Raw genomic sequence first — 25,564 nt, 5'->3', positions numbered from 1 at the left:
GAAACATTTTTCTCACTGCATATAATGAAAAATTCATCCTTTTAATGGCTTCAGTTTCATTTAGCAGTTTTAGAACCACTTTTATGAAAGAAATAGTACTGTTTTCACCCCTAGATGTTAATATTTACAAGCAAACACATTTGTTACTTAGAAAGGAAAAAAAAAGCCCTCTTTCTTTGAAATGCAGGAAAACATTTAGTGGGAAAAGAACTTTCCTGTTTGGAAATAGTTATTCCCAAATGTGAGAAAGGCAAAGGTATGCAAATTTTAAAAAGGTTCTCAAAGGAGAACCTGCAATTCAGATAAAAAAAAAGTGAAAAGGATGGAAGAGGTTCCTATTTTCAGAGGGATGCTTCCTATTTTTTACTCACATCAGTCACCAGAACCACTGCATGCTAAACTGACCTTTAATTTTGGATATCACCTCCACATTCATAATTTCACTGCTGTAAGTGGAATCTCTCTCGATTCTCACCAGTTAAAGACTGTCACAACTTTTGTGGGTCATTATAATCGTGTGATCGCAGCAATTACACGAGTAACTGCATTTATACTATGATACGAAAATTTTAAAAGTTATTCACAGCTCAGGAGTATTAAACATGTGACAGTGACAAAAAAAGGAATGGAACAAAAGTTGAAGTGAAAAATAGCTGAGAAGGGGCTTTTCAAAACTTAAAGTTTTGAAACTGATGCTATTGATTTTCCTTTTTTAACCTCTGAGACAACCTAATAGTAGTTTGTGCTCAATAAAGATGGCCCAAAAGGCTTCACTGCTCTGTTACGTGGTGAAATATATTTTACCATACTTCTCAAGACCCAAACTATTTTTTTTCATGTCATATAATATCTGTGAAGAAAGGAAATAGAAATGAGAAGATATTTTGTGTGCGAGTTATTGCACACGTGATATACACACCAACATGGGCAACAGTGAAATTTCATATCTGAGCCAGCTACCACAGAATTCTTGTATCTACTTCAACTACTTATGGTTAAATTAACCCCTCAGCTTCTAGTGACTGTGCTTCCATCTCAAATGAAAGCCTTATCATTCCCATGGCAAACTTTTCCAATAGCAAGGTGTCTTTTCACTATAAAACTTAGTTTAGTTTCACACTGGTAATAAGTTTGCTGAATTTAACTTTTAGTCACTGAATCAAGGCAGGCTTTTGCTTGTTAGATAAAGGAGTATCAGGTATCTCCCACCTCAAGAAGGTGCTCCCATATCCTGGTTAAGATATCTCTGAATCCACACCTTGACAACGTACCCTGAGGTCATTTTACTTGCTTTTTAGATATGTATTTCTATGATATTTCTAGGTATTTTAGATATGTATTTTCTATGCCAGCATGATGTATTCTGGACCAAAAGCAAAAACTCTACCTTGAAAAAAAGGCCTTTCTACACAACTGAGAAGTTCTGGAAAAAGAAAATAAGGAAAAAAATAAATTTGCTAGTTGGGTAGTTATTTATTTTCTTCCTATGAATGAATATTCACTGGTACTTGCACAAGTCAAGGTCCAAAGGAACACAAAACATAGGAAACATCAAACCACCAAGACAAAGGAGTGCCTTAGTCAAATATGCAATTGCTGATCAAGCTTGGTGCAGTCATACTTTGCCCATTACGTGATTGTTGTTTGTTTGTTTGTTTTAACCACTGGGCCTTCAATACAAAACTGGCTATATTTTTGGCTTCCTACTCTTGCTGGAAATACGTTGAAGAATGTAGAGGGGTGTGGGGACAAGACACTTGAGAACGCCTCCTAGTATCAGTGTTTCTATCAAGTTTATCATTAAAACAATTATTCTTACACATGGAAAATAGCTCACAGGAATAAATGTTTGGATCTTAGCATTCAACTTTCCGAACATATACCTTATTTGAGACTTCTAAAGCAGCCTGATAATCATCATCATCTTTTTTTTCTTTTTTTTTTAAACAAGAACTCTATACAAAGATTACTGAGAAGACTTGATTTGCTACTCTGGTCATTGTAATAAAGCACACTTGAATTCAGATTCTTGGCAAACTGTATTATTTATATATAAGGCACAGATTCTTTGATGCCTTTTAATTAATGGTTTTTGCCAATAATTCTTTTGCAAGTTGCAAAAAAGTCACCAAAATCATAATTAGGATGGACATTTAGCTGTCCTTCAGCTGGTCATTAGAATATGAATAATACTTCCTCTGCATAGTATAGATATATAGAGAGAGGTGGTTAGACTGACATTTTTTTCTGTCTGTCTGTCGCTCTCAAATGCTGAGGAATAAACAATGCCAAACTGTCATTTCCAGTGCATTTCTATCAACTGCCAAGTTCTGGGGATTTTTTGATATTCCTGCAAACAGATTGTAACAGGTAATGAAGTTGCATCAGCTGATAGTACATTGATAAGCTTTTCAGGGATGAAGTGAAATTTAACATGATTGAGGGGTTTGGGTTTGATCTCATTTTTTTCTCACTGAGAAAAGGAAGACACAAGGAATACAGACAACAAGCTCTCTTTCCTCCAGACTGAATACCAACCATAGGTTGTCATGACTCTCCTCCTTTGTTGCAAGTATAACGAATAACCACAGAAACCTCAGGGCTGAAAATGCTCAGCTTGCATATTGACTTTGATTGGGCTGTCAGTCAGATTCAGTTGGTCTTTCCAATCCCAGCCTCCAGTCTCAGCATCTTTGCTTCACTTTTGGATTTTGTTTATTTTTTAAACACTTTCCATTATTTGTATGTCCAAGTTTAGATTTTTTTTTTTTATGTAGGTTCATAGCTTCAGACCTATTCTGGTTTACTGGATTGGAATGAGAGGCTTTATGTAGGTATTACTCTTTTTTTGGAGTTGAATACTTCAAGAACTTCTAGAAACCAAGGAAACAAATTAGGAGTGAGACAAATCTGTATCCAACGGCAGAACCAAGTCAACCCAAACAGACTTTATTTTGGAAGAATATACACATTGATTAAGAGGAAGTACAAGTAATTTGAAGGAACTAAGGCAATTATCTAAACTTCTGATCATTTTAAATATTTACTTCCTCTACCAAAACAACTCAATCTGTATGTACCTGAAACTGCCTGCAGTAGACTACTTGCAAATTTTTTGTTGCAAGCATACCTTGTCTTACAACCAGTACAAATGCTGTTGTGATCAGTTTTGACTGTATACGGGTCATAGGATATTGCTTGCTTTCTCTGACTGGAATGACAAGTCCAGAAATTTAAGCCTTCAGTGTAAGTATAACTTAAGTGTTTCAAAGTTCACATACAAAACATTATTTTAAAGCTTTCAATGTAAAACTGGTCATGTACACAACTTTTTTTTAATGAGAAATGAAACTTTTCAGTTATTTGGCCAGATATATTTTGGATTATTGAATTCAGTTAACTTGCCCCTTAACTCATCCTTAATGGGAAACTAAAAAAATAGGAAGTAAAAATATTTACAACAAAATAATGAAAATGTATTCGCCTACCATTTATTGTGAATTGCTGTAGAGTTTGTTTCCATCGCAGAATTAACAGCAACAAAAACAAAAGAGAATCTTGAATAAATAAATTTGTTTTGACTTGTGTTTTGAAAGCACACTGGAATAAAAGCATTAAAGAACTATTTGAGAAACATCTATAGCAGTAGGGGGATGTCGCACTGAAAACTATAACAGATGTTTGATTTCATATAACTCTTGTTGACAAAAAGGATATTACTTTATTATTAGTTTAATACAGACCATTTTTATTCTAAACAGATTAAAGAAGACAGAGCTACATGCTTTCATAAATTTCTAGATTACAGACACAAGCACTTTTCTTATGGTAGCCATTTCAAGGTAAGCAAGGATTTTTCTGAATAAAAGTTTCTTCTTTTCTTATCCTCTGAAACATATCTTAATTATTAGTTACTAAAAAATAATGGTCATGCTCTGGAACTGGTTTTCTATTCACTAGTTTCCCATACAGTAGATTCTAATTGTTGTCTCTACTCATAGCATATAAACAGCAACCAGAAAGATGCTGATTCTTTCCTAGAATTTTTTTAAGGGATTTAATAAAGCAATAAATGACATACATCTGCGAACTGAATGATACCCTAACTATTTTAATTGCAACACATAAGGCCTGGTTTTATGGAAGATAGACTATGTCACAAACTGCTATCATATTGATTGGAGGGACACATGATTCATGAATGCCAGAGGTAGCAAGTGATATTAGAGTGGCCCTGCACTAAATATGCAATTTTGTTTCAATTTTAACAGAACTTAGGCAATGGAGTATGAAAGAAGCATACCTAGCAAAACTGAATGATGAATAATTCTCTGTCAAAATTCAGCTCCTTGTGTAAACATCGGTATTTTAAGCTAAACATTTGCAATACTAATTTTATCTACTTTTGAAATAGTTTATTTCCTTGGTGCAATTTGATTAGGTCTTACATGCACAGCAAAAGCTGTGCATGACATTTTTTGAATATTTGTGTAACCTTTACCAAGAAAAGTACACCCAAGAATAGTTTCCTGTAGCTAGTCAAATACTTCAAACAAAGTAGGTTGATAAGCTGATAAGCAAAGCTGGCAAGCATTTCTTAATGAAAAAAGCTACTCCTGTGTATTTATTTTGTTCTTTTTTATTTTTTAAACATGGGCAATTCTTATGACAGCAAGCTAGGTATTTAGGCCCTTGCAAGGGGATTTGCAGTGCTGCATGGTATGACTTCTGTAAACTGACCAGCGTAGGATATAAACACATGCCTTGGTGTGTGTTTGTAAGAAAAAAAAAAAAAAAAAAAAAAAAAAAAAAGGAGGCTTTAGCTTTTGTGTGGCTCAGGGAAGGAATTATTATTTGGGGAGGAAAAGAAAGAAGTTGCTCAAAAAAACCTTAAGAGTTTTAGATGTTTTTTCTCTTCAACCATAGCTGTGTTTGTGCACCTTTAGTCCATAACAAGAGCAATTAATTTCCTGGGCAGCTCAACTGAACGGGAAAACAGAGGAAAACAGGTAACATTTTCCAGGAGTTCTGCTCCTAAATCTGCATCAGTAACTGGTGTCCTTTTCTGCTCTCCCCTCTCTCCCCACCCTGAACTGAGCCCAGAGTAGCTCTGATCTAGGTTAGAGAGACCATCTTAGTGCTTAGCTCTCCTGTAAACGCAGATACTGATGTAAGTGCTTAGGTATATTTTTGATCACTGTGTCCATGTTCTAAAATACACAGATAAGAAGCTTTTCACATGATGGCTACCCTCTCTATAAAGAGCTCCCCAGAAGCCTCCTGCAGAGCCAGAACAGGTCTTATGTTCTTCTTAAAAATCAGAAAGATACAGATGCACTGAAATACATTCAAGAAATTACTATTTGATTTGTTGAGACCACATAGTTCCCAGGTTGCTGAGAGAAGTGGCTGATGCTGTAGCGAGGCCACTCGCTATCATCTTTGAAAGACTGTAAAGACTGGGGGAGGTCTCCAACAGCTGCAGAAAGGCAGATCTTGCACCATCTTCAAAAGTTGCCAAAAGAATAATCCAGGGAACTAAAGGCTGGTCAGCCTCACTTCAGTCCCTTGGAAAATTATGGAGAAAGTCCACCTGGAACACACTTTTGGACACACAAAGGTTAAAAATGCTACTGGGAACAGTCAGCATGGATTTACTAAGGGCAAATCATGCCTGACCAACCTGCTTTATAGAGAAGGTTGGGCTAGAGACCTCCTGCAGTCCCCTCCAACCTGAATTATTTTGTGATTCTATGAACTGATTTTGACCAGTGTATAGATCTCTGGATGTAATTCATCCCAGTTATGCATTTCCCCATTGAGCTAAATTTTTCAAGGCAACCTTCATTTGTTCATTTTGCCCCCCCCATACACACACACACTTTTTCCCCTACTTGTTGCCCTGGGAATTTCTTGCAATTTAATACCATAGATACTTTCAACTGTGTACATTGTGCTATGAAGAATTAAGAAAGGGAAGAATATAAGATATAAAAGATATAAAAGAACAGATATAAAGGCCTGGTACACTGCAAATTGACAGTAGAAGCATTACAGAGGGGATGGTAGTGGTACCTGCTCAGCAAAACTAATAAAAAGTCACATGAGCTCTCCTGTCCTTATTTGATATTTCCAGTGGAGAACCAGAACCTGAAAGCCTTTCCCTTGCTCTTTCACTTCTTTGGTAGACTGGGTTGTACACAAATGGCACTGGCGTCTAACATTTCAATCCTGAGCCAAACAGTGGAACTCAAAACGGCTTTCTTGGCTTTTCCTGTTGGTGGGGTCCCTCCGATTCCTTTTGCACCATGTTATCTAGCACAAGCTTACTTCTGCACAGCTTTCCTTTCTATGCACTCAGTGATCAACTTCTCTTGAGGTTTCTCCCCCTCCCCCTGAGGTGTCATAGTTTAGCCATCTGTATACTTCCCTTGAGCTTCAGAGTGGGCTTCATGATGTATCTACACTAACACACATCACCAGCAAAGCCCTTTGATTCCACTTCTGCTTCTGTATTCAGCATTCAGCTTAGGAAGTGTCACAGCAACAGATTTCTATGTACAACAAGAATTAGATCCCATACACAAAACCGATCCAAAGAACTGTATGACACTGATAGACACTGTCATGGATGCGAGGTACCAGTCAATGGGAAGTAATAACCACTCACTTGAAATTGTTGCTGAAGTTCCTCTTGAATTGCATGCTGATTTTCTGAAGAAGGAATTGCATCTGATGGATTCAGTGTTTTGCATATGCTCGTTTATGGCAGAGTTCATGAATGGTCCGGGTACCCAAGAAAAAGGCCTTGGAAGTTGGTACGTTAGGAAAATAACATCCTGTTAACTGGCTTTATATGAATCTCACTGTTGCGGACACCAAGTGTTTGGTTCAATAGATTGAAATGCTTAAACTGTGGTATTCAGGAGAAAACTTGGACATAGACTCCCAAGAGGGTTTCATAGGAAGGGAATAATGGTCATGTGAAATCACTAAGATCAGGACTGACAACTTCTGTATTAATCCTTGGATCTCCCACAAACATCTTATCTGGTCCTCAGGAAGTCATTTGTATCTGTGTTCCAATTAAAGGATTTTCAAAATACTTCTGGCTATCTACCTTTCAAGAAAATTTTACAGTGGTCAAGGAGAAGACCCTTTCCTACCATCTCTGAGTTATTCCTGACTCTAGTTCTAAGCTCTGGTTAGATACTGTAGCAGTAAAAATAAACAATGAGAAAAAGCCATTATAATTACTATACTAATATTTATATAGTTTTTTTCACTCCAAAATATTTCACAGTACTTTATAAAATTCTTAACCTGTAAAATAAGAATACCTCTGTATCTATATCAGTCTCTATCCATAAATTGAGAATATATCTAAACACAATACCAAAATGTTTTGTCCACTACAGAAGTGCAGACTAGAACTTGTTTCAGAAAAGTGTTATTACTCTCACTTCTATGAGTATACATACAATTTAATAAAAAAATTACTGAGTGTGAACTTCTGAGTAAAACTTGTAAAATATTAATGAATGTTTGAATGCAATTCACATTATTAATTAATCATCATTAATTCATTAATGAATTAAAATCATATTAATGAATGCAATATACAAAAGAACAATAATTCTAGAGACCATGTGACTTAGAAGAGAAAAACACTTTTTATATCTAGCAACTATAAATATTTCTCATTCACCATGTAGGAAGCAAGGCCGAAGTAACTGCCTTTCACGTACAGTGCCTTCAGCAATACAAAAATTCCCGAGTTCTCCATTTTTTATATTCCATCTTCAGTTTGGAATGCCTTAATGATTTGTAGAGGCTACTAGGTTGCATTCCTGTTATTCCAAGTAAGGGAATCAATACTAATTCACTTACATCTCTTTAGCCACTTATAAAATAAAGGTAACATCAACATCAAAAGCAGGAGAACACTTAGTGCACATGTAAGAATACTAACAAGAATTGGCTCAATGTAACAACCCAGCAAGAACTGTTTGCTAAAGTAAATTATTAACCAGGAGTGTGCTCATTTTAAAATGAAGTAAGATGTTTGACAATTTTTAAATAAAGGGAAAAACAGCCTGAAGATTGATATCAAACCAAGACAGCAATAAAGTTATGTGAGAAAACGAAAGCATGTAACTTTAAATTTTGTAACCTGATACGGATAGTAAATAGGTATTAATTCAAAACACGTGATGTTCTCAAACTCTGAAGAAATTTAAGTCCATTTTGAAAAATGGGCTCTTCTCTATTGAACACCTGAGCTTACACTTTGGTCTCAGATATACTGCTATGGAATAAACATGTTACAGAAGAAAAAAAGCAGAGGGAAATTTCTTTAACATCGGTATGCAAGTTGGACTCCAATCCACTGTACGTTTAGACAAGTGACATGTCAGTTGACTTACGAAATACACTTGACAGGTTATGCCTTTCAGATCAAAGGGCCAGGGCTAGAGAAAATAAGGGTCTGCATTTGCGGAAGTATGTGCTTTCCTTCCTTGGTTTCTTGTCCAAAGATCTTCAAGGGCTGAACACACAACTGTGAATAATCTCTCCTGTAAACTCTTTGTAACTGGTACTACAGTCACCAACAGGGACATAAACCAAGCCACAGGAGAAGCAAACACCCTTTACCTCCAATCCCAGAGTTAAGACCTACCTTATTCAGGAATCTTATCCATCAGAAGACGGTTTGCTTTTCTCTGGATTAAATTCTTTTAGCATGAATATTCTTTAAAAATCAAGATCCTTTACCACTGCAGCCAATGACACCAGAGTTTGATCTCAAAAGAACTGCAGAACAATTCAAGAAATGATTTTCAAGCTACTTTTCTTAGCATTGTGCAACACTTTTGTTGCCTTAATGTCTATTCCATTTTCTCCAAAGCTATTCTACAATATTCTTTCTCCAGACCTCATCACTTTGTTTCCTTAAGGACTGAGGTTTTTTATGCAGAGGCTTTAGTTGCTTGAAGCTACTGAGTTCACCAGGATAAGAAATCAATAAACATTTAATATTTAAGCAGCTTACAGGCAACAATTGAGCTCTAGATACAGCAGTAGCTTCCAACTCCAGAAGAACTTTTGAAAATCAAAATGCCAGAAATAGTGAAGTATTACACATATTATACTTATCTCTAGTTGACTACCAAATATCTCACTTGCAGGATAAAGAGTGTTAATGATGCCTTCCAATGTCTATTTCTTTTCCCATTTAGTACATCCTATTCCATTCTGGATGAAGTAAATGATTCAAGACAGAGCATCAGCAATAAGGGTTTAAGAGAAAGTCAACCCAGAAGTCAAGAAAAGCCTAAGTGGCAAGCACTTCAATTATATCTTCCTGTAAACCAGGTGTTTTTCAGCAATTAATCCCCCCTCAGGTGATCCGTATCTGTTTTGTTCTATCATAATAGATTTTGTTGTGGGTCAGCTCCTGGGAATTAATTTCAGGACTCTGCTGAAACAATGCACTTTAAAGAAAGATCACGTGCCAACTGTCTAAATGCAGGAAGATGTTATAGACATGCTGGGAGTTCAATACTAAGAAATCACATGCTATATAATAATATAATCCACAGAGAAAGAGAGACTACATATTATATATATTCACACACATATATATCCTTTTCTCCCTTACAGATATCACTAGCACAAAAGACAGCTCAAACAGAAGGCTGGGAAGGAAAAAGAGCACAAATGACTGAGGTAACCTACGTCCTGGCTTTCCCAAAACTCTGTATTGGTTTGCAGGGTCTCTTGAATGACAGGAGCAATTTAGGATTAAGCTAAACTAGATGAGTCACTGTAGACAGGAAACAGGACTTTCTCTCCATGTCCTCTACTAACTCCTCTTCTTCACCCTCTTTCAAACAAATTGAAATTCTAGGAAGAGAGAGATGCTGCTGATTTTGGGCCTTGTGGCCATAAGGGTTTACCTTCTTCCAGCTCCTCCTTTATCTTTTGCTAGGTTACGTGAATTTAATACAAGAAGCAATAAAAGCTGGAGACTTTCACCACTGGAGAAAGACTAAATATGAGTCCTCTAGTTTGGAAGAACCCCTGTGCTGACGAAAACTTAAGGGTCATCTTCCTCCTCTGAACTCTACATACAGGCATTGACACGTAATCATACCAAGAAGTGGTTTCCAAAACAAAGTTTTTTCCAAATACACTTTCACTTCCAGCTAGCAACAAAGTAGTAATCCCCACAGGAACAGGTTAAATATATACATACATATGTATGTATGTATGTTTTTCCTGTTTGAAATATCTAAGTTCAGAGATAAATTTGGCAGGATAGACGTCTTTTCACATTGGTACAAGAAGGCTTTAAAGCAAAATAATCCTTATTCATTTTTAAGCAATGTGAATACTTTAACAGAGAACACATTCTTCAGTTTTAAGGGAAATCAATATGTTATTTATTCCAAGTCTTTAAGAAGAGGTAAGAAATCTGAAACAAAGATTGTTTGGAGATAAAGAGGGTGGGTCTTCGTAATCCTCAGCTTGGCTTTTTATCCTGAAAAAATGCACTTATTTATTGCAAATAGTTGGTTGTTCCATGAACAACACTAATCTGTTAACCGAGTGAACGATCAGTAATGTCTGAGTTTGCAAGCAATGCCATTTCCCTGAAAATTCCCATTATGAACCATTCTTGTCATCTACCAGTGCAACGAAGAATTTGGTGCAAGACAGTGATCTAATCAACTAGCATTGCCCTTTTGCGAGCAATGATGCTGTTTGTTTCCCTGTAGTCTCCTCATAGCAAAACCCAATTGAATAGAGTAAAGCAAACAGCTAACTACAATTCTCTGTTTTCTCCATTTCCTCCTTATTGGCTTTTTCTGTAACTTCTCACTACGCAGCCACTTGGGAGTAAGCTACTCAGAGCAAGTTCTCTAAGACAGATTCCTGTTTGATACTTGCCTATGAAGAAACTTTCATTCTTACTAATTCTTTTTATTTTTTAAATTACTTGATGACTTTGTCCAAACATTTGTCACCTGTGAGTAGCTGATGAATTCATCATGTTGCTCAAGATCTGCAGATGATTGGGTGCTCCTTACTGACTCTGCTAAGGGATGGTTTTTATAGGCAGTAAAAGAACAACGCCAGAGATTTCTCTTGTGCTCAGAGACATTGCGTTGTTCTTCTGGGGAAGGTAAAATGGCAGCTCTTTGTTTAGCGTTTACAGAAATTGAATAAATAGCAGCAGCCTGTGTTTTTCACCTGAGCAAATACCCAGTGACAAATAGTTTGGGCAGCATCCAGCCTCTATCACCCGCTCCTTAAGGAAACCAAGCCAGACAGGTCTTCTCTTGGTTGGTATCTGTCAACAGAACAGCAACAGCAGCTAAGAAGGTACACTACTGAAAAAACACACTCTGTTGTTATCCAGATCAAGGACCTGACTTGAGTGCTTTATGACTTTCTTCTGATCCATTCAGCTGGATTTCCTATCCATTTGGGAGGAGAAAGAGAACAATACATTGTGCACCCCCATCTAATCCAAACACGGTGTTGGAACAGAACCAGGACTTAAACCTGGGCATGAGAGTTGGGAAAAAAATTTAGAGAGTTGGTGAGACCTATAGCTAAGATTTTGGGTTGGGAATCAGAAGTCCTATGCTCATTGCCCCCCTTTGTCTGATACGACTTCTGTGTACCCCAGTATGCGATGGGAATGATGACTGTATGTAAGGCCACCAGCAATCTCTGAGAAGGAAAGCCCTGTGCATAGCCATTTGGTATCTTTAGTATAACACTTCTATTTCCAGATGTAGAAAACAGAGACCCAGACCCAACTTTATGTTTCTTGCATAGCAGTCAAATGAAACAATGAAAACATGTTAGATATGAAATACCCATAAAAATTCATTTCCTTGATCACATTCCCCTAGCTCAGGATTTAAAGGGTGTTACTTCTGAGTATGTGTCTGTATCTCAGCACATTTAGCAGTAGCACAGCCTCTGGGGGCAGATTTCTGAGCTAACAGGGCAGAAGTTCCCAGACTCTGGAGCCTGCAGCACCAGGCACTGACACGGGGGCACTTGCACCCTCCACTTTTGAGGCTGACAAACAGCGTGAGCTCAGCACCCTGCTGCTGTCTTTTTAATACAGGCTTCATATCACACCTCCCTGGCATGGATCCTTTAAACGTCCACATTTTTGGACACTGTCATTTAGCGCTGCCTCTTGGCCCTTTTCGCCATCATGCCTTGGGCCAGTGCTACTGCTCAGGTAAGACCTTGACAGCTATTGCAGTTTAGATTAAGGATAGCCAGTCTCAAAGATGATATATTTGAGATCTATTCTGTATGATATTTTTGGTGAGAATTCCTTACTATAGAGATTTACTGGTGAAGTTTTCCTAGAGAAAAATATGTTAGTATCATGTTTACTGGTCAATTACTGCTAATGAAAACAAATAACACGGTTAAAGTAATTATAAACCTCGTGCTAAGAAACCAAAATTAAGTTAAGTAAGCACAACTCATTTCTTTACCTCTTCCCCCCAGCAAAATAACTAAATTACATTTTGCAATTTTTAAGTATGCTTATCATAAATTATTGATTTTATTACATCATTATGGAATAGTCTATTTTTTCATGACTTGCAAGCTTTCACAACTAAGTTTCAGATATCAACCAAAAAAAAAAATCTAAACAAAACAGAATATAAACAGTGAAGAAAACACTTAACATTCAATCAACTGAGAAAGATGCAACTGTTGGCTCCAACACAGTTTACAGCAGAGATTCTTAACCTGCAGCGTATGGTCTTCCCTCACCACCCTCGCCTGCCACTGGCCTGCAGCACCCTTTGTGAATGTCAGTTCAGAGAGAGATGCTACGAACGAAAGGCAGGGGATCATGATAGGCAAGTGGAGGAAAAAAAAAAAGAGTTCCCTTCTGAAAACGTCTTTAGGAAACAATTAACTGAATTATGATTGTGGGAGCAGAAGTTAAAAATCTTGTAAAGGTGCTTGTGTCTATGGGATGAGGGGTGAGGTACTTTCTTGAAGACTTTCAAAAGATTTCAATTTTTTGGTTTTCCAGATTCCAGCTGACCTGGAATTTGAGTGGCTTTTCTTACTATGGCCTCTGGGAAAGGAATCACGCTTTTATAAAAATGGGAAATCCAGATTCTCACCACAGAAGCAGATCAACATATAAAAATAGTTTTATTTGAAGCTTCCTTAGTGTCCCTACTAGGTACAGAGGCTGCGTGCAGATGTTTTCTTTTACACAGGTATCTGCCAGCTTTATCAGGGTGGTGAGAACAATGAAGAATGCAAAACTATCTTACTGGGATGGACTGCACTTTTTTTTCCCCTCTAACCATGGTAGCCTTCCCAGAGGAACATAGAAGAAGAGTTTTAACTGAGCGCTTACTTTTTCTTTTCCTCTTACCATTTAGAGAAAGCTTAACGACCAGACATCTAGCTCTCAAGGTTTCACAGTGCTCTTCCAAACATTTTTCATGAAGCTTACATAATGAGTCAAGGTTGACAACGGGCACCATCTACAACGATGGGAATTGCAGTCCCTGCAGTTTTTTATAGTCTTCTCTTTAATGCTCTTGGCATCAGATTCCAAGATTTTGAAGAGCTTTTGTTGGGTCCTGCTAGCCTCCTGACCATTTCAATGTAGCTAGAGAACTTTATGCTGCACCTCTGCACTTCCTGTTTGATCAGTGGTATCAGAGCACTGAGACCACTGGACCTTCTCAAATTATATCATTATTTCCTTAAGTTTTATTTTCTTTCAGATTTTTCCAAAATCTTTCAGATTTCTTTCCAAGTTTTCCTTCTTGATGCTCACCTGGAACTAAGAGTGCTTATTATGCTGTAATGGCCAGAAGTTTCAAGGTCTTTAGAAAAGCATAGAGCAGTGTATGCTGAGATTTCATAAACTCTAGTCTCCTGAGCTCTCCATTGCCCAATAGGTTTATGCTGATTCATTGCTAAAAGAATGATGCATCTGCATAGATTTAACCTCTCTTTTCTCACCTTATTCCTCTTCCTCCTGAAATGACCTACTGCTGGATGATCTAAATGATTAACTCTGGTTATATTCTTATAATCAAACTTTAAATCAGAGTCTGTGACCATTTGCACTTGAGTTGGATTTACTTTTGGGGGGATTTATATTGTTGTGTTTTGTTTAGTTTTTCCAAAATAGCTGTGTTGTATGATTTTGATATAACACAGACACTGAGATGTCTTTTTTTTCCATCATCTCTTAAGTACATCAAATAATCAGCATTTCCATTTCATGGTTACAGTTTCCTAGCAACAAAACTTTGTCTTAAACTGACCCTCGTTGTTTTGGAGACCCTGTGCCTACAGCATGTTAGATCTCTTCCATTTCCCAAACATACTTAGTACTTTTCTTTGTCTCGTTTTGATTACCTGTCAGGTTTATGTTCATGATCTTGCCTGAAATAAAGTGTCAGGAATATGCTAACATTCAGACTTGCGCTATCCATACTTCTGGTTATTTCCTTGCAAATGTTCCATGAGCCTGTCACTTAGCAAATCGTTCCTTTAAAGAAAAGGCAAAAAACTGATTTGGAGGCTTAACTGCACTTTTCTGAGAGCATATGACAAGAGGGTGTTCACGTGTCCCCTCTGACCCAACTTTACAAACCCTCAGTAAAAGGCCCTTCTCTCTAGGCTCCTTCCTAGTCAACAGAGAAAAAGAGGCTACTCCTGAAGACCTAACAGAGCAGGTGCCTAATTCGAGCCAATGTTCCCCTTTCTGTAATTACGTACATGCTGAAACATAGCTAATATTACTAGTAAAGATATCCAGCAACAGCATTAGTGATATCTGTCATAATAATAATAATAATAATGGTGATGATGCAGTCAGTGTTTTCTGGCTATTGTCACCATGTTTCCCCACAAAACCTTGCAGTCTATTGCAGTTGCAGGCTAACACAGTTATTGAGACTCACTTTATTTTACAGTTTGGCTCACATCCCAGTTTTAGAACAGCACATTTCCTTGAGGTCAGAGATATTACATCGCTACAAAAGGGAAGCCTAGGCACTACGTTCCTGCAGAGGCCTCCCTGTTTCTCCGTAATTCTTCGTGCTGGTGAGAATTAGTTCCGTATTTGATCTCCTGACTGACACAACCAGAACATTTGTTTCCTCAAGATCAGAATTTCCTTTGCTTCTCAGGAACTTGCAACTTCTCCCACTTTGAATGACCAAGTGACCCAAGCAGGAGTGAAATAGCCCCCCCTCCCCCCCCCAAAAAGAACCTGACCTATCACTGTGGAATGAAATAAGAGCAGCAGAAAGCTTGTTTGATCAGATTCCTATGAACTGCAAGGCTCACAAAAAAAAAAAAAAAAAAAAGAGTACACACATTCACAGCCCCTTCTTGAGTCACACTTGAAGGGCCAACACAGCTGAAATTCTCATTTGGACAAGCTAATGGTCTGTCTGGGCCAGTTTGACAGTAAAGCATAACACTTGAGAACTCACAGGGGCACAGACAAAGAAATGGAAACAATTATTTATGGCCTGGTTCTAGCAAATTTCAGTGAACATGGCATACGTACGGCCTGATACTAGCACACTGTTTCTTTTGGATTTTAATGATGTGACAGGAACTTTGAAAGTAACTCGTCACATGTATCCCTCTGTTGCTCCACTCCCTTCACCTCCTTTTCTTTAGCTGGGCAAAATAGAAAGGCAACCCCCCTGATTTGCATCTGATGAGAAAATTCAATGCTGAAGAGGTGGGGCAGCCTTTGCAAATATCCCAATTAGTGCAAAGGAAAGAGGCAACATGGCAGGAACAAAAAGTTTTCAAACTGTATAAAGAATTAGAGTTCTTCTGAGGCTGACAGCATTCATAGAGGATGCGTGCACCTACTGATAAGTAAGAGGAGCCCTCTTTCACTTGATCATTTGTAGTTCTGATCGCTAAGGCTTCAGATCTTGTCAGTTCAGCAAAAAGTAGAGCAGAATAGCTTTGACCTGCCTCTCTCTCTCAGTCTCAAGGCACATAACACATTCTATTTGATTTTGGAAAAAGAAGAACCATAACTTCACCTGGATACCACACAGACATATATATTTGCTCTTAAAAATGTTTCTTGAGCCCTGTTTCTTCATTCTCATGCAAAAAAAAAAAAGTTGTTTGCGTAAAAGCCAGACAGATAAAGCGAACGACTTGCAGCATACCAGCAAAGTGGCTTAGGTAGCCATGACAACCATGTCAGAGCTTGCAAAACTTCCCTTCTTCATAATCTTTTTTGCAGTTTAGATCACACACGAGCTGTAAAAAACAAGTATCTGATCTACAGCAATGAAATAAAAATTAAAATGTTCTTAGTGTCCAAAATACTGGAAGCTGAGACATTGCCAGTTATTTGGTGTCATTAACAATAACATTTTGTCCAGTTTCCATATGGGTTCTTTCATGCTGTATCCAGGCTTTAAAGAGACCAACAGCCTTACCCCAAATCTGCGGGTGGACATGGAAGGGAAGGAGGAGGAGGAGGGGGGGGGGGTTAATGGTGATTTTAAGGGAAGATGATCAGACACTAAATAAGCATATTATAAATGTAAGTATATTAAAAATGTTTTCAAAGTCCAGTGTACTTATTTACTGCAGTATCTGACATCAGAAGGGCTCTGCTGTTCCAGTCCCAGCACAGGGGATGCCTTTTGAATGATTTGTGGGTTTGCACAAACTATCCTTACTTTAGCAAGAACTAATATCTATACATTTCTTTCAATCTTCTCTGTGCTCATTACTTTTTCACCTGGAAATTTCAAGTCCCTCTCAGTCTTATCATTCACAGTTAGAAACCAAAGCACACCAAAAATAAACACCCCTCTCTACCCTGGAGACTAACGGATTTGCTTCAAGGAAAAAAGGAGTGAATGCTGTTAATAAGACAAATCACCATCTTTCTAATCAAATGATAAGCCCCAAGGAAACTGCAAAGTTATATATGTCCAAGTCTTCTAAGGAGCCGTATGTTGCTTCCAAGAGAAAAAAGTAAGTTTGGCATTTGGACCCTTAAATAACTGCACTTACTTTCATGCACCATTGTTACAGTTAAGAAGTGTCAATTACTGAGGAAGGAAAGACTCTTAAAGTTCTCTTTTTTAATAAAATATCAATTATCAACATATTCACTTTCTCTTTTTTTTCTCAGCCAAGAAGAAGAATTCACTGACATCCGTAAGAATTTCCAAATTTTATACAATACCTCACTTACAAGGTCTCCATCAGTAGTCTCAGGGAAAGAGCACCATCTTCTGGGAAATAGCCCTTCAGCGTTCAGTGAGGGACATGTTTTGATGGAGCATCGTGTCTCTTCTCCAGGATTATAAAGCCAATATTACAGTTTTATCAGAGATGTTTATCGGGGCAGGAGAGTTCACCCCAGAAAACAATCCCAGGTAAACTGGTTTACAGACGGCAGGACTATTAATGCAAAGGAGCTGAAGAAACAGACTTAACACTGGCATAAAAGCATCTCAAAACCAGTGGGCACAGCAAAAGGAGCATTTTACCCCTAAGCTCAATATCAGCCTGACTCAGTAATCAAAATTCACAATCAAGTTTGTATATGATACAAATACTGTTTTTAGGATGATCTCTATAGCAAGTAAGCTCAGTAGTTTACATAATGGAAACAATGAAAAACTGTAGAAAAAATTAGTTAGCGATGCCAAAGATCACAAAAATATTTCTGAGTTTAATACAGCATAGCAAATACCTGAGAATGGATCTTTCCCAACAGGCAGAGAATGGAAATCATCTGCTAGTTCTAGGTACTGGAAGGCTAAGGAAACCAGTTAGGTAGAAGCCAGTGATTTAAAGCTGTGTTATTTCCCCAGATGGGATTCTCCTTCAGGCACATAAAATTTCCATGGTGTTCATGTGTCAGAGAAATATGACTGAAGTCAGATAGCAAATGACTAGCCAAATCATCTTACCAAGAACATTAACGGCAATTGTTGAGAAATGTCTGTTAATTATATACAATGTAATTACTTTTATCATTAGACATCTCGTCATTTTTATATAGCTTTCAACAGCAATGGGATGATTACCTTCCTCTTTAGATTACTGACTATGAGTTCATTATCTACTGAAAGAAAATCTCTAAGATACCTTCAAGGGTAACTAATCTTATTAAATGTCTCCATCTTTTTCCAGAAAATAATGGGACTGGAACTAATATAATGAAAGGTAAGTTCATAAAATGTATCATTTTACTTCCTCAAAATGTTCATAAAATACAAGCCAGGCTCTGTGAAGTGCTGCGTCAGCACCTATATAAGCAGAAGAAAAACGTGCCGACAGTGGAGCCCGTTACATCTCCGAGTCTCGACACAGCACGTGCATCGCCCATGTCCCGTGCAGCTCTCTGGGAGACGTGCATCGCGCAGTCTGTGCTTTGCACTGCTGTGTCACTGCAGACGACCCACCCCCGGGACAGGCGCCTAGGGAAGAGGGCAGCTTGTGAGGCAGCCGCTACCCTCGGGTTCAGCTCCGGGAAGGGAGCAGGGCAAGGCGCTGCCCAGCCCGCAGAAGCCACCTCTCTTCCCTACTCACTGTGAAGTCCAGGAACAGGAGCTGCTGTGGAGCATAGGTCAGCTCTGTCAAACCTAAGACTACAAGAAAATTTCCTTAAGGGATATCTCTTGTAAGCTTAACTCTCATAAGAGCAGTGCAAAGATGACAAATGGGGACAAAGGATTATTCTTATAGGATGCTCATGATAAAAAACTGTCTGTACTAATGGGTTGCACCTAGTTTCGTTTAGACATAGGTGTTATCTGAGGACACCAATAAGAGAACATTTACCATCACTTTTGATTTAAAAAAAACCCGATATGATCTTTCTACTTTGATGTGCAGTTTTACTTTTAGCACATTGATTTAACACATGGTGAAAAAAGCAAGCTGCTAGTTCAGTGCACAGTGAAGAACCTATGTGAAGAATTTAGCCCTCTTCTGATTGCAGAATGTCTATGAGCAGAACATAATGTCACCAGATTGATTTAATCACAGGGGATGTTTTGTGATTTTTTTTTTCTGCTACGTGAATTGAATGAATTGTGTTGATCTGCTGAATCACATAGCAGATTTCCTCTCAGTTGAAAGCAGAAGACAAAAACTTTCAGAGCAACTATAAACCGTAATTGGACCGAGATAGTAAAGAAAAGGTTTGTGAAAGGTATTGCCTAGATTCCCTACCCAAAGCAAGAAACGAGCAACAGAACAGCTTCACTATACAAAGGAATTTCCAGTCTCCACAAGATATGACTGTTTTTTTACTTCCTGTCCCCTTCAGCTTACAGAATCGGTGTCAGAGATTTATGTTTACTTTAAATGTTTCCTCCCTAGTTCCTACCTGAAACATTTTCTCCTTTTGCTGAATTTGGTATAAGGCATGTAACTGTTCTGGCAGATGGCATGAGCTTTTAACATCTATGAATTTCAGACAGATTCTCCATTTCTGTGATGCCTCCAAGCTTTGCTACAGCAACTACACTGTTCATGAACACCAGCAGAGCCAACTAACCGAACCACTTTTATTTTTTTTTTTTTGAACATTTCTCAATCAGGGGCTTCAAAAAGAGGGAGAGCAAAGGGGAGTTTTGCTTACATGCCCGCAAAGACTTCCTTCTCCATTTCTCATAGTGATATAAAACATTTGGCTAAGTTAAGGTCAGTCCCAGTGACAGTTCAGGTAGAACGTGGAAGCTACTACCTCTGTTCAGAGCCTTAGCAAGGGCAAGGAGGGAAAAAAAGGCATCAAATATCTGCCAGCCCCCTTGGAAACTGCTGCCCAGAATGAGAGGCTGCTGACTTGTAGCTGCTGGAAAGTGTGCCAAGTCATGAGAAATTGCCCTGGAGAGAAGGGGGAGGGCAAGGGAGAAGGGTAAAGGAAGGAGATACCAGGGGGCCTCACGCTGCGAGCGCCAGAACGCCTCGCGCCAGTGCTGCTGCGTCGGCCAAAACGCTCTTCGTTCAGCTGAGGCGACAGGAGCAGCCGGTTGTTCTTGCAGCTGATGACAGCGCTGCCCTCCGATCAGGAGCACCACGGCTTGGCTCCAGAAATAGCCGGCCGCCGCCTGCGACTAAAGCGGCTCACGCAGCGCCCGTCCTCCCTGCCTTACCTGTGAGGCAAAACATCGTCCTCATTCGCTGCTTGTTATGAAACTAAGCGCAGCATCACGCAAAGGCCTGGGGTTTCTTTTAGCTTTCTTCTCCGCAAAGTCAGGAGGAGGTCAAAACTGGCGAGCTTTCCATTTGAGAATAACTTTTTGCCGAGCTTTAATCAATGAACTAAAAAAGATCTGATGATCCATACTATAAAACACAGTTTTAGAAACTCATCCTGGATGCAATTGATTCCTTGTAACACAGATCAACAAGGAAACCCTCCACTCCAACTCCAATATAATGTACATAAATAGCAATAGCCACTAACAAGTGTTTTATTGGTACTCCACAGTAATGCTAAAAGGTTTTTGCTCTGTTTCTAGAAGTCATATATATGCATGACTACACAACAGATTGCTTTATGTTTACTATCCATGTGGGCAAAGCAAATAGAAAGAAGAAAAAAGAAAAAAATCCCTATCACTAATAGAACGGCTATATTATTGCATTATAGGCTGAGTTACAGTGTTTTCCTGCACCTTTTTACAGCACAACTTCTTGGACAATGTAACTCCTGAGATGTCGTGTTTAATTTAACAGCCTGTGTAATAGGTAGGACCGGTCACATAAATAGCGAACAGAAATGCAGAGCTTTTAAAATGACAAATCACACTATTCCTAGGGATTTAAGACAGGGTTTTTCCCTTCTTTCAGAGGCAAAATTACTTTAACTTTTTCTCCCTACCAGTTCATTCATCGTGTTCTTGGTTAAGTATATTATGCTTGATAATGGTGTTCCTTCCAGTCTGGAGCCAGAACAAACAAAATTGCACTTATGCTTGGTTATATGAGGCCTTGTTTTCAGCCTCCTCTTTTCCAGGGAATTGCCAAGGAAGGTTTCCCTGCTCAAACCATATTCCCACCACTGCAGCCAGAGCAGGCAGGCACTTGCACCAAAGCGAGGTGCTGGTTGTGCCCTCCCTTCCTGGCTTCCTGCCGGAGCGCTGCATGGGCCCCACGCCTGCCAAAGCTGGATACTCTCCTCCATCAGGGATTTGTTGGGGAGCCTTTACAGGAGCTTTGCTGTCTATTTTCTCTGGTGGAGATGATCCGCAGAGTACCAAAGCGCTTGGTCCAGCGGCTGTGGGCTGGGCAGCACTGCAAGGGAGAAGCAAGAGGCCCTACATCCACCTCTGAAGACATCAGGAGAAAATACCTGAGGAGAGCTGAGCGGATGCCCTGCTTAGAGCAGCCATCAGTTCTTTTGCATCAGCACCTGCTTGCATCCTATGTACTCAGCAGATGTTAAAGTCAGGTGACAATTACAAAAAATAAAAATTTAAATATTTATCCAGCAAGTTTGCCCAGTGCCAGCTCCTCAAGGGCCTGAGTATGTGATTGTAAGATAAGGCATTATACTAATGCTAAAAAGAAAAGACATTACAGTATTCTGACTGGTGTCTGGCACAACAGTAACATGCAGTGGGAAGTGCGCCATATATCCTGTAATACCCAAGGAAAAGATATTGCATCAAGAAAAACATAAAGATGGCACCCCATTGATTTTAAGATGGAGCTGACATATGGTATATTTTGCCTCCTCTGAGAGTAATTTCATTCTGTTTTTGCCTAGCAGTTCTTTTTTTTTTGAACATGGCTTCAGAAGAAGAATAAGTAATTTTAAAATAACCATGGGTTACTTTTCAACTTTTTTCAGAGTAACATTAGAGGTCCGTACTAAAATAGACTCACTACAGTTAAATGTAATTAGGCATATTTTACCGCCTCCCATTCCTGAACACCAGAAAAGCTTTTCACATAAGATGGAAAATTTAATGAAATGAAAGGTCCCATGTCACACTTAGGTTATAGTTTCTTTTATGCGTTATTGAGGAGACAACACAGAGGAACACTAAGAGGGGAAACTGAGGCACATAGAGAAGATCTGACTTGCCCAAGATGTAGTAACTGAACAGAATGAAGAACAGATCATAAATCTTTTGGTCACAGTGCCCTAACTTACTAGCATATTCTGGATCTTGCATCTAAGCATCTTAAGGCCCTCTCTGAAGAAAACCTGATAAATTAAGGTCTTCCCCCTTTATTGAGGAAACACTTGGCTTTAAATCCCTACTAGCACAAGATACATACCCCATAGCATTGCACTCATAAGAATTATTTGCCTGAACAAAATCTGAACTGCCTGAAGCAAGAGAATTCCAAACACCCAATTTTCAGGCCTATGCCATGATGACGAGGAAACATTAGAGATTTCCTATGATATATTCCAAAATCTTGCTATTTTATTGCCAACTTTGCAAAATCGAGAATTGCAAAGCATGCAGGAATGCAACAGAACAATTTTTGCACAATGCTAAAGAACTCTTTCCTTAATTAAGCCTCTGCCCAACACCTCTCAAACCAGGCATCATGATTAGCTCTCTTACCACTGGGATTCCTCACTGGGGATTAAAATATAGAGGCACACATGCAACATAATCTGCCTTCCAAGTATCCTGCAACCAAAATCAACCACTGGCAGGGACAGGTATTTAAGCATTGTGTTGCAGCAGTTTGAGGTACCTCCTATCCAAGCAAGTCAAGGAGGAGAAAGATACCAAAGAGGGACTTCTTCTGAAAGGTAACACCGGGGAAAAGCTGAGGGGACTACACCGAATGACAGCTGGAGTCTAGGGCAGAGTGGCAGAGTCCTCTCTATTCAAAATAAGGAGCCAAGGAGGATGGCGCATTGGTCGGGCTGCGCACAGCTACAGTGCAAGAGTGGAGGACAGACGGCTCCTCGTGGCGCGGCAATCTGCGTAGTGCTTCTAAGCAGGGGCACCCGACCTCGCTCCCTTGCGTCAACAGATCCGCATCTGAAGAAGCCCGAGAGTCAGCAAGGTGAGGAAGGTGAGGAAACTGGGGCTATAACATTACCTGATGCCCAACCAGGTAAGCCCTACTGTTGTCATCCAGGGAAAAAAAATTTAGGAGGGTGCATGGAAAGATCCTAAGGCTTCTGTCCTACTCCTGTGATGCAGTAACTCCCTTTATGTACATTCTTTTAAAATATTTCTACTGACCTGTAAACCACTTCTAGCCTGAGATGTTATGCAATGAATGTTAAAATAGAGATGATCAGACTGAAGCTCCTGAAAATTCCCATTGTACTACCATGCAAGAACTGCATGCTAAACACATAACCCTCCTTGCCTCTTCACAGAAGTACATACCACTCTGATTTAACAGTTCAGGGCACAGTGCGATTTAAAGGCAAAGGCACATACAAGGTACTAAATTTCCAGAAGAACCTATTGCTGGTATCATCCACTGCTCAGCATCCAAAGTGGGATCAGACATTTCCAGTAACTCCAGCCTCAGCTGGATAGAGGTGTCAGTCAGCTTTCACTGTGATGCTGGTGACAGCGTTCCGAAGGGTTTGCTTGGAATGCCATGGCAATTCTGGTCACGTTTGGGCGCTCCAACAACAGCTGATTTTTTTTTCCTGCAAGTTTCATCCCAGATGCTGTGCTCTTAGATTGAACATTATAGATTGGGTCATGAGCCACTGAGATTGACAGAAGTGTTGGTATTGACCCTGGAGCTACACAATCAAACCTACTCAGTATCACATGTGGATAAAACTGTGTTGCACCCACTGAAATCAACGGCAAGCCTTTCCCTTTTTCATCTACCCCATGCCCCCATTAAACCGACCACTATAGAATGACGACTCCAGAATGAAGACACAGCAAGTTCTTTGCCTTTGGAGAGGGAATGACAACACTGAAAGAAAGAGAGGTTATCACTTAAACTTATCTAAAGGCTATTTATGATCTTCTGAGGTTGTTAGCAGGTTGGCATGAATGACTCAGATGTTTAGGTTAGCCTATAACCATCCATCCATATTCATTAGAATTGTCATATTTTCAGAATTTCAGAAAACTCTGGCCTGAACAATTATATGCTTTTCCATAGCAAATTTGAAATTCCTTAACACCTGCAGATAAGTGAAAAACTGTTAGCTGTCTATCAGCAAAGTCCACCTAGAGAAGAAACAGCACCATCTTTCTTGCCATTTCTTTGAGATAAAATATTGACGTACAATAATATAAATTGCAAGGCATTAAAAGAGTGAAAGAAAAGAATTCAGACAGGCTGGCTGCTTTGGGGCTATTGAAGATCTATGGGCTACTCAGGCCCTGTGAAGTTTAAATACCCACTGATTTTGGCAGCTAAGAAAAGTATTGTGTTTCTGGGGAAAAGTGCTCTCAGTGGCTATAATTGATGCACTAGAGGAAAAATTAATCATGCACAGTTGAATACAGTTCTGTAAAGTGAAAGAATGGCCATTGTACAACTGCTTGCGTAGCCCGGCTCGGCTGCTCCCTTTGTGCCCCTCTCCTAATCCAAAGAGCAGAAACGCCTGCAGCTTTCTGAGGGAGGTAGGGAGATGACGCGGTTCCCAGCCTCCACGCAGCTCTCGGGAGCAGGGACACGGGCAGCGTCACCCCGGGCGTTATCCTCAGCTGGCCTTGCTTGGAGCACTGGCAGCAGAAATGCCAGGGCAAGGCAAAAAGAGCATTTTCTTCCCCTGCTTTTCTCCTTTTATCATCTACAAAATGCTTATGTAAACCTCGGAGAGAGCTTGCTGCTGAGCTCCAGGTATTTACTGGAGAGTGTACTGGGAGCGTTTCCCATAAAATGGTGCTGTGGAGACTAACTGATAATGGAGTCCAAAACCTCCTTAAAAGGTAGAGGCCCAAGGTTCTGAAAGTGACCAAACAACTGTTTTTCCTGTTAACTAATTTATTTTTGTAAGAATATGTAGAATTATATAAATATGGGTTTGAACTAAGATTACAGGAATTTGCATACAGTTGGACAACAGCATTGCAATAACCTTGACAAAATTATTACAGTTTTGGCCTAGTAGCACAGTTTTGATTTTCATACTTCCACTCCAACTTAATTTCAGAAACATAACCTTTTACTATGTCACTTTAGAAGAAAAGCGATGCAAATCTTTAAGCTAATTTTTAGCAAAGCTGTTCCTGCAAAATTATTCTTCTCTTCCTTTTACCCTGCTCTTCCCCAACTTTTCTGCTTCATTTAATGATATCTTTAGAAGTACATCTTATTAAACTGCAGAACAAATCTATCAGAATAAATAAAAGAAATATTATATTTTGCTCAGCTTGCCACAGGACAAGTAGTAGAGATGCGAGAAATCATTTATATCTACTTTAGAGTTTCAAGCAGTCTTTTTTGTAAAATAGAAACGTACTTTAAAAAGCATATACTTGCAGCCCATTTGCAATAGTGCTTTAAACATTGGACTTCACTTTCAGTTGTATCTTCATTTACACATCCAGATTAATAC

General features: G+C 39.1%; 1 long non-coding RNA gene across 3 annotated transcripts in view; it reads right to left on the bottom strand.

The window, feature by feature from the left end:
- Positions 1 to 25,564, bottom strand: part of LOC106494999 (uncharacterized) — a 214,411-nt gene that overhangs the window by 57,957 nt on the left and 130,890 nt on the right. The window contains exon 1 of one of the 3 annotated variants that reach the window (XR_001294382.2): positions 6,671 to 6,861. The exons of the other annotated variants lie outside the window; for them this stretch is intronic. This is a non-coding gene — a long non-coding RNA (uncharacterized lncRNA). Of the gene's footprint in view, positions 1 to 6,670; positions 6,862 to 25,564 lie in introns of those variants that run through there. 3 annotated transcript variants of the gene reach the window in all.

Source organism: Apteryx mantelli, chromosome 3 (genome assembly GCF_036417845.1).
Source record: "Apteryx mantelli isolate bAptMan1 chromosome 3, bAptMan1.hap1, whole genome shotgun sequence".
NCBI classification, from domain to species: Eukaryota; Metazoa; Chordata; class Aves; order Apterygiformes; family Apterygidae; genus Apteryx; species Apteryx mantelli.
Note: the sequence above shows the minus strand (reverse complement) of the source record. Positions and strands in the feature narration are given on the sequence as shown.